We start from the raw sequence: 15,923 nt of genomic DNA, 5'->3' as shown, positions 1-15,923 counted from the left end.
CATGAGTTTTATTTGCTTATCTGTTCACCATAGCTATCCAATTAATACAATTATCTCAATAGCCATTTTTATATGTATCTTGTTTTTTAGCTGAATTGTGTTTAAATTTGTTTTCAATTTACATAGATTTTAAAGATTTTAAAATAGATATCAAAAATGGTGAAAGAGGCTTTTCAGCAGCTCAAATAAAAACCAAACATATATATATATATATATATATATATTTTTCTGTCAGGCTATTGGCATTAATTAAATAACTCCTTAAGGATAACAAGATGAGGTTTGACTTTATTATGAGTAAATTTAGTGAACATAAGTGTTTGCTGTTTGAAAACAAGAAACTACATTTTAGTAGCCTAAAATAACAGATAACAGCTATTGAAGGATTACTTTTAATCTGACACCAATGAAACATTAATAAAACAAATTGAATACAAATAACTTGCTCGTTTTTACATTATTGTCTTTCTGTTGAACATTTGTCTCTTCATACACTTTATAGTAACAGTGTGTTTGCTTCTTTATACATATAAGTGTGAATAAAAATAAATAAAGTAAATAAAAAAACAGGGTTGCAAACGTTGCATACTCAAAAATCACTCATCACACTCTCTGCTCAAACAGGGTTTGTGGAATTTCTGTTGACTGTCTTTCGCCAACTTTATTAAGAAAGAATCTTGGTCTTAAAGGTAGAACTGTGTTTGCTAGGTCATGTATAGAGCAGATAGTCCATTTGAATGACCTGTACAACACCTCTGTCTTCTCACATGTTCAATGAGCTGAATCTGTTTCTCTTCAAGTACCAGCTAGAACTGTGTGTATACAGCAGGAACTTATAAGAAAATAGTTTCTGATCACATTATCAAAAATTGCCAAAATTAGTTCAATGGTGATAAAAAGATATTACATTAGGGTGAACCCCAATTTAATTTAAAGAGCCCATATTATGCTCAGTTACAGGTTCATAATTTTATTTTGGGGGTCTACTAGAATAGGTTTACATGCTTTAATGTTCAAAAAACACATTATTTTTCTCATACTGTACATTGCTGCAGCGCTCTATTCACCCTCTGTCTGAAACGCTCTGTTGTAGCTCCTATCTCTTTAAAGCCCCCCTTTCCAAAATGCCCAGTCTGCTCTGATTGGTCAGCTTAGAGTATGTGTCAGAAATGTAATGCCCCTTACCATAACCGAAGTAGCCCTTAGGCGGGCATTATGCAAATGTGTTACATAGTGACATAGCTATGTCACGGAAGTAATGGCTGGACTGCGAACCAGGCATTTCAGGCAGTTCAGGAGCAGTGTTTTCTGTGGGAGAGAGTAACTCCCATTGGCATGGACTTTGTGCTTTGTAACTTTGCAGAACTTTTACATGCACAAACAGCTATATTACACACTAAAGGAAAGGTAAAATCCCAAAAAGCATAATAGGGCCTCTATAATCTATTTTATGTGAAATGTTAAAGGTTAATTCCATCACTCTGACATTAAAGGGGTTATGAAATGGAGAATCACATTTTCCCTGATATTTAGACCAAGGGTCTTCAACGGGGTGTCTGCGGTGGTACCGCAGGGCGTCCACAAATTATTGTTAGATCCACCACTGGAATTTGTAATAATCACTCACTCACATGCGAGTGATAGTGAGAGAGATGAGTATGTATTTTAATCCATCGACATGGTAAAGTCCTTCGCCCTGCATGCCAAATCTTAAAGTGTGACTAAACAGCAATAGTCAGCAGTAGCGCGCAGCACAGACAAACCATTCAAGTGGCCACTGCTCATCCAGAGATCTTCTATACTGTGATAACAACCTCCGCGCTTTTACCATTGGAGAGGGTATAAAGGTCAACAAGTGTGTTTCGACAGTAAGTCACAGTTTGCGGATACCATCCAAACGAATGGGAAGAGCCGTAAACTGACACCTACCTGTCAAAAAATCGTCTGTGACTTCCTTTATAAAACATACATTTTATCGTAGTAAACTGCACACATAGTTCACTCCAAAAGGATTGTTTTTTGTGAAACATGTTAAAGATTGGCGGACAGGCAGTCAGTTCATTAAGTGATGAACTGTTTCCTCACAAAAGCAGTTTATTCAGCGTCAGGAAGCATCTCCTATATAGACAATCATTCAAAAAGAATGGCCTCTTGTCTCCTCGCCAGTGTACCACCCATTGAATGTCTATGGAACCGTTGCGTTATGCTACTCTATGCTAACCTTGTAGGCTCCCCCTTCAGAAAGGCTGGCTCATCACGAGCAGCTCAAAGCGCGACACACATCAGGTTTAGCGGCACTGCAGTTGAGGGTCGCGTAAGTAAACACATCTGCTTTGCGTTGGTCACGCTGTGCGGTTGAGAAGATGACAGCCTACAGTTTCTTTTAGAATTAGTTGCTTTTTGCTTTCAGAACAATAGCTTACTTCCCTGGTGTAAATAAATAGTTACCCCTGAGATTATCATGCTGGCATACATGGTCCTTAATGTTTCACACACAGAAGGCAGTGACTCTCAAATCAACACTGTCACTCAGTCATTGTTTTCCTCATTGCAAATATTTACTCAATGAAATGAACAGTAATTTTGAAATATTTGTATAAAATCGACCACTCACACGAGATGAAGACTCAATTTCATTAACTTTATAAAAGTTATTTTATTCTGCAAAAACAGTGCTGTCTGTTTTTCTATCTATTTGTCTTTATGTTTGTCTGTCTATCTATCTATCTGGGCAGTGGGCAAGTCATAGAGACTTGCACGGGACAGTAGATGCTTTACGGGACGGGACTTAGACGGGACCCCACGAGTCTTTCAGCTATGGGTTAATAGTGTGATGGTAACACAGCATCACTGGGCGGAAGAACTTCCGAGACGAAGTCAATGGCCAGGGCAGAAGGGCTGCAAAACAGCTCAACGGCTACATTTTCATGACCAAGGTGAGCCACCGAGTTGGAGGAATTTGGCTGTGGTCAGGCCTGGAGAGGGTTGGGCTCCGCCAGGCATCAGATGCCCTAGACACGCCACATGATATGAAAACCAGTACAAAATCCATACCGGATCGGTCTTCGCCCAGGTCACCAAGGACCGCACCTTCCGTCGTGCTTCAGGGCGGAGGTGGAATGTATGCTACTGGTGCAGAGAGCAGAAAGATTTGTGCTAGGAACAACATCACCATTGGCACCTGGAATGTTAGAACACTAAGAGCAGCAGGCAAGCTAGAGGAACTCACACACGAAATGAACAAATACCGCTGGAACATCCTAGGACTCTGTGAGGTAAGATGGAAGAACATTGGAGAAACAACTACTTTGGAAGGTCACAAACTGTATTTCAGTGGCAGAGAGGACAAAAATGAACATGGAGTTGGGTCTTTGTTCACAAGGACAGCGTAAGTACTGTCTCCAGCCGGCTCATCACCATCTGACTCCGGGCAACCCCTTTTAACATCACCATCATACAGGCATACGCCCCAACATCAGATTATGATGAAGCAGATGTGGAAGACTTCTATGACTGACTACAAGAAGTTATGGATAAAACACAGAGGAAAGACATTCTGGTTGTGCAAGGCGACTGGAATGCCAAGATAGGAGAGGACGCTTGTAAGAACTGGAAAGGAATATGTGGGTGATACTGCAATGCACAGACAAACGAGAGAGGCCTGAGTCTCCTGGAATTCACTAGCTACAACGACCTTATGCTTAAAAACACCTTCGGCCAACACAAAGTATCCAGAAGATGGACATGGCACAGCCCAAGCGGATACCAGCACAATCAGATTGACTACATCATGGTGAAGAGGCGCTTACAGTCGAGCGTTAACATCGCCAAGACTTGAAGTTTTCCAGGAGCAGACATTGGAAGTGACCATGATCTGGTGATGATGACCTTCAGGCTACATCTAAAGAAGGTCATGAAAGAGAGCCACACAAGAATAAGGGTTGACCTCGAGAAACTGAAGGATCCAGAAATTGCAGAGGCCTTCCAAGCAATGATTGGTGAGAAATTTGCACCGCTCACCATCCTTGACGCTGACGATACAGACATGGACACGTTGATCACCACCTTCAACACAGCAGTGACCAAAACAGCCAGCGAGATCCTTGGCAGACATCACCCAGTCAAGAAGCCCTGGGTCACAGCTGATGTCCTGGACATATGTGACAAGAGGAGGGAGCTGAAGAAGAAGAATGATACAGAAGGGGCAAAGAAGTACAAGGCAGTCAACCAGGAAGTCTAGAAAAGTATGAAAAAAGCAAAGGAGAACTGGATAGAAGAACAGTGCAAAGACATTGAGGGAAACTTGAAAAGGAACAATAGCAAGAAAGCATACCAACTGGTCAAAGATCTAACAAGCACAAAACAAGGGCAAGTTACCTCCATACAGGACAAATCTAGAAACTGCCTCATAGAAGAACAAGACATTCTGAAAAGATGGACAGAGTACTGCGCAGAGCTCTACAACCACCGAGCCACAATAGATCCAGAGGTATTAAACGTCCCTCCAGCAAATATCAATGACAACCACCCTATCCTACATGAAGAAGTAGAAGCAGCAGTGAGATCGCTGAAGAATGGTAAGTCAGCAGGAGTGGACAACATCCGAGCAGAACTGAATCATGGCTGATGCGCTGGAAAAGCATGAAGGGACAGTCAGCATCGGAGGCAGAACAATCACCAACTTATGTTTTGCTGACGACATTGATGGACTAGCAGGAAAAGAACAAGAGCTTGCAAGCTTAGTAGAGAGCCTCGACAAACCTCTACAGCCTATGGCATGGAGATCAGTGCAGAGAAGACCAAGTTGATGACCAACAACACCAAGGGATTCAGTTCTGACATCAGGGTCAATGGTACGAAGCTGGAAATAGTCCACAGCTTTAAGTATTTGGGGGCAATTGTAACAGATGAAGGATCGAAGCCTGAAGTACTCTCCAGGATAGTGAAGACAACAGCAGCGCTGACAAAACTGAAGCCCATCTGGAGTGACAAGAACATTGCACTCAGCTCAAAGATCAGACTGATGCATTCACTAGTGATCTCCATATTCCTCTATGCCTGTGAATCATGGACCATAACAGCTGACTTAGAGAAAAGGATTAAGGCCACAGAGATGAGATGCTTCCGAAAGATCCTTGGCGTCTCATACAAAGATCATGTCACCAATGAAGAGATATGGCAAAGGATCAGACAAGCCATTGGACCTCATAAGGACCTCCTGACCACTGTGAAAAAATGCAAACTGCAGTGGTACGGGCATGTCTCAAGATCATCAGGACATTCCAAGACAATACTGCAAGGCACCGTACAAGGGAAAAGAAAGAGAGGCAGGCAGAGAAAGAGGTGGGAAGACAACATCCGAGAGTGGACATGCTTGACATTGAGTGACTCCCTGAGAAAGACAGAGAATCGAGAGGAATGGAGGAAGCTGGTTGTTCAGTTTTGTGTGGTGCCCCAACAGTCTACCAGATTAAGGGACTGAACTGAACTATCTATCTGTCTGTCTGTCTACTGTATATCTTTATTTTTGGAGGAGGCTTGTCACAGTGATTATCAAGGAAAATATAAATGTCACTACATATCAAAAATGTTACAGACCCCTGCTGTCCACCCTGCTAAAAAGACCAGCTAAAACCAGCCTAAGCTGTTTGGCTAGTTTTAGCTGGTTACCCAGCCAGGCTGGTCAGTTAGCTGGTTTTCAGAGGGGTTTTGAACCCTTTTTTTCTGGTCAGGCTGGGAGACCAGCTAAGACCACCCTGACCAGCTAGGATTAGCATGACTAGCTAAGACCAGCCTGACCAACTAAAAAAAGCATTCAAAATCCCTCTAAAACAAGCCTGACCAGTCTCTTATAATCAACCAATTGGTGTGCGGGAAGCGGGACTTACAAAGAGGGGTTAAAGCAATGCAAATATGCACGCAAGTATTAGACCAAATGCACAACATAATGCAACTAAAAACCCAGCCCCAAAATGAACTTTGACGTCATTCAAAACCGTGTGCGCACCAAAAGTGCTAGTGTGAATGCACCCTTAGGTTACCTTTAAAGTGCAAAACTCTTTCCCCTTCGAGAGTGTGTAAAAGGCGTCTCTCCCATGTGAATTCTCAGGTGCCTCTCAAGATCTCGTTTTAATGCAAAACTTTTTCCAAATTGAGGGCATGTGAATGTCTTTTCTCCAGTGTGAATTATCATGTGACTCTTAAAGTGTCCCTTGTGCATGAAAATCTTTCCATAAAAGGAATTTTTCTTGATGACTGTAGAGAAATTTTTGGCTCTTGCTCTTCCAGTTTTTTGTGAGAAATTATTTTGAATTTGTGAGCAACTAGAGGATTTTTCACCAAAAATTAAATCAGATTTATCATTCTGATGTTTCTCTTCCTTGTCATTCAGTTATTGGCTTTTCTTTTTCACTTCCATCAAGTCTAAAATGAACATAGTAATATGTGACAAATTTGAAACAAGAAATACATTTGAACCTCAACTTAACTGATTTCATAAATTTAATTTAAGGCCAAGTGTCTCTTTTTATATTATCTGTTATTTGCTTATGTTTAGCTCTGTCATTCTCACGTTAATATCATAAAATCAGATAGATTCTATGTATTTTTACTGCTTCTGTAATTTTCTAACTATAGCTGCCAGATCTAAGGAACTTTTTTGAACTTTGTTGCCTTATTGTTTCTCAATCATTCAGAAGAATCAAGAATGGACACCAACCTCTTTGTTCCTTAGTATCTTCATGTTTTATTATCCATGTCTCTGGATAACTCAAGCCTTAAAGGTGCTGTAAGTGATTTTTTTCATGGAAAAGTATGCAAAAAAATGGTCCTACTCCCTATTAGATAATAATGAAATAAGTGTCCTGAGATATCTCACTGGTCTCTGTGACAGCTATAGACTTTGTTAACAGCAAACAAAAATGTGTCCATGGATCACCTGACAAACATTTTGCTCATGGGATTTTGATGGGAATAATCCAACATGATCTCATGAGAATTCGTCTGTATTTTTACGTAAAGTTTGGTTCTAGCAAATGTACATTCTCTTCAGTATTGACATAATGACTGCATCTAAACGTCATCATTTTACATATTAACACCTACAGAAAGAACAAATATTTACGTGAATTGATTAATATTGAATTCATAGAATAATCAGTTAATTACCTTTGATTTGTAATCAATGAGAGTAGTTAAATGCCATCACATTTATTTGTTGGGCCTCATGTGCTCAGATAGGAGACAAAGGCAGGCCTACACACCATCATAAAGCCTGACCACGGCCTGCAGGAACACTCAAAGCCTGATAACACGAAAACAGTGCCAAAATCAAACAGATTACAGATCCCATCAAGCCTTGCTCACTTTACACCAAGGTGTGAAATTCAGAAGGATCGAACTCTCAACTCCTATTGGATGAAACGCACAACAGAACGCGTCCCTCAACCATGATGTCATCGAGAGTATATAACCACAGAGATTCCTCCTAAGCTTGCTTCCAGTGACAGTATGCACCATGTCTAGTTGCAGCCCTGTTGCTCCCAGGTGTAGCCTTGTTGTCCAAGGAAGTAACGTACGTACCTGAACATTGTTTGCCATACAATCTCGATCTCACTGGACGAGCCGAGATTCTCCATTTTCCACCGAGCACGCTAACGGATCCGAAGGAGACCGCCAAGCAATCCACGTCTCACCCTTTTGCCAGCAGAAGAGAAGAAAGAAGATTTCTCTTCCTTCTTCATCCGAGTTGACTTCGCTTATATCTCCGCCAACCTGCCGAGGATCAACCGCTGTACCGCCCTCCAACAGAGCAAGGAAATGGCCTCCTATCATTACCCGAGCTTCAAGGAACCGAGTCGGAGTCAAACGACAGACGAACACACATTCTACCTGTATCCTCACGTGATTCAAGTAAGAGGTTTATGTCTGGGCAGAGACTGCCGAGTCCGCTCATTGCTGCTAATAATACTTAAGGTATTACTGTTACTCACTGTTACCACGAATGAGATTTGCTGTGTTGTCGTCCAACCACATTGGGCTGTTTGTGCATTTCCGCCATTGCGGGTGAGACCAGCACACTGAGTTTATCCATTAAAGAACCAATGCCTGGGCGGACGGATTACGAGACGTTGAGTGATAAAACTAACGGTTGCTATCTCTCCCACGATCGCTACAACCGTCACTCTGTTCTCTCTCTCTCGTACTAACCACACGCACACACGACCCCTCACAAACATACATGCACACACATTTGGCGAACAGATAACTTGGCGATAGAGCCCAGCTTTGTCCCCAAGTTATCGTATCAGCGGAGACGCGCGTTAAATGGACAGATGCTATTAACCAGTCTCTCTGCCCACATTCGTGGCCACATTCTCTGGCCGAAAACCTCACATGATGCACTCTCCACGAGAGCCATACCCAGCATTTTGTGCCATCCTTCTGTCCTCACACACACACACATACACACACACCCATTCATACACACACACACACACCTACCCTCCTCTCCTCTCATGTATTATAGGCTTATCTGTTACGATATCTAATCATGTTACTGTTTAATTTGTAGTTGGAAGTCAGAAGTTTATTGAATGCATTGATTTTTTTCTCCCTTTTTCTCCCCAATTTGGAATGCCCAATTCCCAATGCACTCTAAGTCCTCGTGGTGGCGTAGTGACTTACCACAATCTGGGTGGCAGAGGACGAATCTCAGTTGCCTCCGCATCTGAGACCGTCAACCCACACATTTTTATCACGTGGCTTGTTGAGCACGTTACCGCGGACACGTAGCGCACGTGGGAGGCTTCACGCCATCCACCACGGCATACACACACAACTCACCACGCGCCCCACCGAGAGCGAACCACATTATAGCGACCACGAGGAGGTTACCCCATGTGACTCTACCCTCTCTAGCAACCGGGCCAATTTGGTTGTTTAGGAGACCTTGCTGGAGTCACTCAGCAGGCCCTGGGATTCAAACTTGCAAACTCCAGGGGTGGTAGTCAGCATCTTTGCTCACTGAGCTATCCAGGCCCCCTGACTGCATTGTATTGATTATTAATTGATATTACTGCATCAATAAAATTTGTTATACTTTAAAGAGAAGTGTTTTGGTATTGTTCTGCATGCACCTGTGCCAAGGGCTGGCAGGGGATGTCAGTGCTCAGATTCAAGCCTTCATTGTTTACCTTTTGAATGTCGATGTTCTCCGGACATCGACTTTCCTAAGAGAACAATCTTATATTGAGACTGCTATACTGTCTGGTTATTAGTCCCTGATTCCAGGGTGGTGCAATATTAATCCTTATTCATGTTCTATTGATTTTAATCATTAATAATTATCTTTGATGGTTGTTGATTTGAGGGAGTAACAAGCTAATGTTGATTCTAGTCAATGTTCTGTTGAATTTAATAATTAATAATGATCTTTGATAATTGTTGATTTAAAGGATTAATAAGCTATTGTTGATTCAAATCAATGTTCTATTGATTTTAATAATTATATTTGATAATTATTAATTATTGCTAATAATCAAACCCGCTACTGAATGAAGCCCCAGCATTAATGGTGCCCCGTGTGAGGCATCCTACATGCCAGTTTTGTCACAGTGTGTATGCATAAGAATCCAAAGTAATAACTTGAATCATTAGTTCAAAGTTTGGTTCTGTTTGACGGTTGACTTTTCTCACGACTTGCCAAGCATAAGCCAGTGTGGTGTGAAAGTGCTCTTAGAGCAGATTAGGGGTTGGTAAGTTTATGATAGTCTGCTCCAAGCCTGCTGTTGTTGTTATGTAACTCCTAACGCTTTCGCCTAGATGTTACAGAGAGGTGTCAGGTCACCTAATTAACATCCACCAAGGAGAGGTTGCAGTGAAATTCGCACATTGCATAACAGTAACCCGTAAGCCACAGGTCGAAGCCTCTCACCTGTGTGTTTGTGTCAGCATTATAGCAACTGTAACACAACAAGCTATCGGAGCCAATGTGTCACAAGCATTTTTACTGCCCTGGTAAAATAAGTCACTAATCGCCCCACGTGGCCAAAGCTGAAGCTCCTCAGAGGTCAGATGACCCAGCACTGCAAGATGTGGTTGCCGCTATCCTCCGTCACTCTGTAGAGGAGAGAGATAACCTCAGTTGCTACAATGTTAGTCGTTGTGATGAAACACTGCAGGAACTAGTTGATTATGTCAACAACCTGGTTGGGAAGCCAGAGCGCACAATCCTGGACCTTGTGGGGCAAATTTTCCTTCATTACCGCAGAACCCAACTGCAAACCGCAGAGCACCAGGCCCAGCTCACCAGCTGCAGAACAGCTACCAAGCGGTGCAGAGGGAAAATCTCAGCCTGTGTCAAGAAGTTAGGTGCACCCAAGCTGAGAGAGTCCGGGCACAGGAAGATAAAGCCCGGATGCAGAAGTTAAATGGAACCCTGCACAGGCAGCTCAAAGCTGCCCAACTAAGAACAGAGTCAGATCAGGTAAGTGGAGCTGCTGACCTGGCCACCCAGGAAACGCACAGCACAACATCTGACATCGAAGAAGGCCCCCTCTTTAGCACAACCAGTAGAAATGTGCCCCTAGGAAACCCAGGGACATACACTAGGAGCCGAGCTGCCCCTAGTGGTACAGTCTTTGACTTCATCCTCCTAGATGCTTTTCAACCTCCTCCAGTGGCCCGCTATTTGGATGCAGGTGCCCCTACTTCTGGTTTCCCCCCTCAATCCATTTTCAGTCACGCCACCTTGCGTTTCGACCAGACTGATTCCACACCACGAAAAGGGGAAAATTACTTCAGAGCCCAGAGTGGTGTAAGCGGCTCGAGGGCCCCATTAGCAAGGGAGCTGTACACAACACAGGGCCCACCCCCACGCGTTGTCAGGATTCCATCCCCACCATGAAGGGGAAGAAGTCATCCTCATCGCTATAGCAGTCTGAGTGACTATAGTGTTTCGGATGACTCAGATGACCCGTGGTCATACCAACACCAAGGCTTGCACACTTGACAACTCAAGTCCCTCGCAAGGGACATAGAGCACTTTGACCCGAGTAGTCGAGATTCAAACATCGATGATTATCTCAGAGAAATTGAGCGCTGCCTTGTTGACTTACCTCATGCTTCATCACGTGAAAAACTCAAGCTCATATAGAAGACCATTGTGAGGAGTGTCCACATGTTCATGGAAACGTTACCGACTGATACACGAGACAGCTACTCAGCTCTGTGTAAAGCCCTATGTGAGGAGTATTCACCATATACCGACGAAGCCTCCGCTACCCTAGGCGCTTTCACCATCGCACAGAAGAGGCATGAGTCTCCGCGCGAGTATTACAGATGCCTGAGGACCGCGTACTTCCAAGGACATAACGCACCAGGTCTGGATGAGGAACAGGCTTTCAAGTCTCTCTTCCTTCACAATCTCCACGAGAGCATGCAATATGACATCACAATACACTGCAGAACAGGCAACCCTACCATGCAGAAAATCAGAAGGTATGCTCAAGGGCACGAAGGTGATGCCGGAGTCCTGGGGATCCAAGCCTCAGAAAACGGCGACCTAGCACTTGAAGGCAATGAGATGCCTCGCATTAAGGTGAACGTTAGAACAGGAACCCAGGGGTGCCGACCACCTCGCCAGCAGGGTGGGCAACAGAACCAGGGGGGTGATGACTAGACACACCCCCAGGATCACGCCGGGTCAAAACAGCAAAACGCTCACCAGCCGAAAGGTACTGTTCAAACGGAAACCCAAACAAGAAGGTGAGTGGAAAGACAAGGTTTCAACCCCCCCCAGAGAACAAGGTTTAAGACAGGAAATGGAGGGTATAATCAGATGCCTGACGGAGGTAGTAACGCAGCTTGACGTACTCTGCCATTCACCAGGGCTGCCGAACTCCTCAAAGGAACATGGCGCTGACCCCCGTCAGCATGACTAGACTTTGTAGCCCCTCCCATTAAGGCTAAAGTTTACTTTGTAGGTTGGGAAAGGGGAACAGGGGAGACCAAGTTGCTCCCCAAAACAGTCACTCCTAACACACCACACCATCCTTTTCTGACCTTCTTGGGCAATCTGGGCCGTAAGGGCAACGCCCGACACATATACACATCAGTAGTGGTAGGGGGATGCATCAGCTCCCACGCTCTACTCGACACTGGTTCCAAAATAAATCTGATGGATTCCAACACCTCCGAAGAGGTGGCTAGAGCAACGCTCTCCCTCTGCAACCATTACAGATCGAGACCTGCAACGTAAGCATCACAAGCTACACGCAAGATAGATCTTCTATCACAAAACGGGCATGGATCGACATTACCTTTCAAGGGATGATGCTGGTACACCCATTTACATATGTCCCATTAGAACCACTGTTTATAGGCCAGGACCTACTGGACCGACTGGCTCTGCACATTGACTGCCAATGTGGACACATGCGGGCTCAGGTTGACACACCGAGGCCACTTGATCCAGAAAACAGTTCGCCAGCTTCAGATGGACAAGTTGCCATCGTCCAGGAGTCCAGAGGTCCCCTACCAATGACCATGCCTCCTCCAGAGCCTGACCCTGGCTCTGATCCTTCTATGCCACCTGTGAGCCCACAGCCGCCACAGGTTGATAGTCAAAACTCATTTCTTGGCCACGAGTCTTTACTTTGTTCACTGAAAAACACAAAGTTAACCCTGTACAGCCCCCATATAGTGGGAGGTCTGCACATCAACCGTATAGCGACACCAGAAGCACTTGCAGTGCCCTGGCCAGAAAAGACCGCTATGAGCCAGGACCTATACGACAACTTGTGTCGACACAGTCCACCTCCATTCTTCACACCGCAAAGTCACTGCATCCTTTCAGCAGGGTCACCACAAAGTCTCCTCAAAGTGATTGGGGTATGCGCCCTCTCTGTACGGACTGGGAAAAGGCAGGTCATGCATTTTGTGAGTGTAGTCCCTCAACTCCAACCCCCGTTCTTCATGGGGGCGGACCTTCTGGTCAGACTAGGCACACAGTTGGACACAGTCAACCAGGTTCTGTAATCCCAAGCCTGGGCCGAAAGGCATTCTCTGACCATTGAGGTAGAACACATGATATCCAGCCAGATCATTCCCCAGGCATGCCAGGTTGCTAGCGAGGTAGATATGACTATCCCTGCGCGAACAGCAGGTGTTCCCATCCGCCTGGTGATCTCTAAAGGACAGAAGATACCTGGCCCACAGGCATTCTTCCAACCCTTGCCCCACTTCTGGGAACTCAATCTGACTGTCTGCAGCACGCCCCTGCTCAAGTTGAGTCACCGTTCAACCTACTTGTTGGTTCAGAACCTGACGCATGTCCCGATTCAGGTGACGGCACTGTGACCGCTAGGGATGTTGGTCGATACCTCGTTTCGTGATTTCGAACTGACACTGCCAGCGAATTACCTCCATCGCTAGCCAGGGATGACAACCTGGATGGTGTCCTGTCCACTTTCCCGACCAAAATGATCAAGGTGGCCCGCCACCAAGCGCTACAAGGAAAACCAATCTGCAGTGCTAACCTGGGCACTAGAGGTGACATGGTCGTATACTCCCTTGTGACTCAACCCGGAGATACAACACATGGTGATGACAGAACCTGTTCCTCACCAAAGGAATCCTACATTGGTTTTGAGGCCGAGGTCAATGAGCAGCTTGCCAAAACAGATGCTTTAACGACAGAGGATCAGAGAAAAGCACTTCGGAAACTCTTTCATGATTTCCAACCGATCTTCTCGAGAGATTCCCATGACTGTGGGGTCACCGATCTCCACACCGTTCGCATTCCCACTGATCCAAATGCTCCACCCACATTTGTATGCCAGTACAAAATCCCCCAGGCTGCCTATGAGTCGATCCAAGGGATCCTCGACAAGCTTTTGCAAAGGCAAATCATTCGGGAATGCAACTCAACCTACAGCTCGCCTATCTGGCCAGTGTTAAAGCTGACCGGCAAGTGGCGTCTCACCATTGACTATCACCCTCTGAATAACTCTCCACCGCTCGAGCCAAGCTTACACTAGCCAAGGTCCAGTACGTGGGTCTAACAATGAGTGCAGATGGCATCAAACCCCAAGCTGGGAGAGTTCGAGCCATCAGTGACATCAAAGCTCTGAGGATTGTCAGAACTCAGAAGCTTCTTAGGTGTCTGCAACTACTCCTGACAGTTCATGAGGACTATGCGGAGATAGCCAGACCCCTCACGGAACTACTCCGTAAAGACAAAACATTTGAGTGGGGAGAGCTCCAGGAACAGTCTTTCCACCAGATGAAAGACAAGCTCAGCTCTGCACCCTGTCTGGCCTACCCAGACAAGGACAAAGAATTCCATCTCGAGGCAAGATTCTCGTCCCACTGTCTCAGTGCCGCCCTGACACAGAAACAAAACACAGACAAATGTGCATCGCCTGCGCGAGCCGACCTCTTAGTGTAGTCGAGATGAAGATCTCTGACTGTGAGAATGCCCTCTGGGCCACCGTATGTGCTGTGGAACACTTCCGTAGCTACATTGGGGGTCAGAAGACAGTCATTGAGATTTGTCACCAACCTGTCCCCCCTGAGGGAGGGGCGGGTATCCAACAGCCGCATTGCCACATGGATGATGGCACTGCAAGGCTACGACATTGAGTTTAAGTACGCCCAGAACCATAAAATGGCCTTGGGCCAGGGCCTGGCTGAATGCCAACACTGTGACTGCAAAGGGAAACCGAGCCCAGAATCCTTACTTGTCACCACTCCACTGCTCCCGTCAAATCATCGTCACTATGATGAGAATGCCTGTGCAGACCTCCCAAGGGTCTACATGGATGGCTGTTCATTCCGCCATGAAGGTCAGACTCGGGCAGGAGCCGATATTGTTTGGTTCAACTGCAACGTCGACAAACCAAACAATTACCGATTGGGCAACAAGACAAGCCAGTACACGGAGATTGCAGCAGTGCTCATCATGCTCCAGCAAGCCGCCAAGTTGACTGTTGAGCAACTGACAATCTGTTCTCACTCAAACTATGCTCGTCATAGTTTTATCTCTCACTTTTCCACATGGAGAGAAAACGGCATGAGGAATGCGAGAAACAAGGAAGTCAAGCACTCGGAACTCTTCCTGGCTTGCGACCAACTTGGGAATGACAGTGTTCTGGAAAAAGGTCAAAGGTCATTCCCAAACCTCCAGTTCTGACCAAGACGGTAATGATGAAGCCAACCGCCTAGCCAAGCTAGGCGCAGAACAGGGCACGGCCTGGGAGTTCTGAGATGAGTGGCTTCCAACTACCCCAAAATGTTCGGTAAATGCATTCATCCGTCGGCAGGCAAAAGAAAGGCAAGAAGACCCGCAGACCTGTCCACAGACTCTGCACCTGTGACCGAGACCCAGCGATGCAGATCTGATTACCATGCAGGAGCAAGGCTGGCCATCCAAACCGTCCGGCAGCGGGTAGCAAACCCTGCAACACAAGGGGCCACCGTGTGAGTCGGAGGAGCTACATGCTCTCCTTCGCGACCAGCCGTGTCTTAAACATATCTTTGATCATTATTAATTATTGCTAATAACCAAACCCACTCCTGAATGAAGCGCCCAACAAAAGTTAGATGTAGAATGGTCTGCACTTATATAGCGCCTTTTTTAATCTTAGCGGTTCTACAAAGTGCTTTACACTGTGTCTCATTCATCCATTCACACACACTCACACACCAGTGACAGCAGAGCTGCCATGCAAGGCGTTAGCCTGCCATTGGGAGCAACTTGGTGTTTAGTGTCTCGCCCAAGGACACTTCGGCATGTGGAGTCATGTGGGCCGGGAATCGAACCGCTAACCCTGCGATTAGTGGACAACCCGCTCTACCACCTGCATTTTTTTTCCCATACAATGAAAATAAATGGTTACAGAGGCTAACATTCATCATCTCCT

At 45.4% G+C, this 15,923-nt stretch overlaps 1 protein-coding gene across 1 annotated transcript in view; it reads right to left on the bottom strand.

Moving 5' to 3' along the window:
- The window catches only part of LOC127442946 (gastrula zinc finger protein XlCGF7.1-like), an 898,889-nt gene that overhangs the window by 161,629 nt on the left and 721,337 nt on the right, over nt 1-15,923 (bottom strand). The gene's annotated exons all lie outside the window — the stretch shown is intronic.

The sequence above is a fragment of the Myxocyprinus asiaticus genome, chromosome 6 (assembly GCF_019703515.2).
Source record: "Myxocyprinus asiaticus isolate MX2 ecotype Aquarium Trade chromosome 6, UBuf_Myxa_2, whole genome shotgun sequence".
Classification (NCBI taxonomy): domain Eukaryota; kingdom Metazoa; phylum Chordata; class Actinopteri; order Cypriniformes; family Catostomidae; genus Myxocyprinus; species Myxocyprinus asiaticus.
The sequence above is the reverse complement of the archived record's forward strand: the minus strand, read 5'-3'. Positions and strand labels throughout refer to the sequence as shown.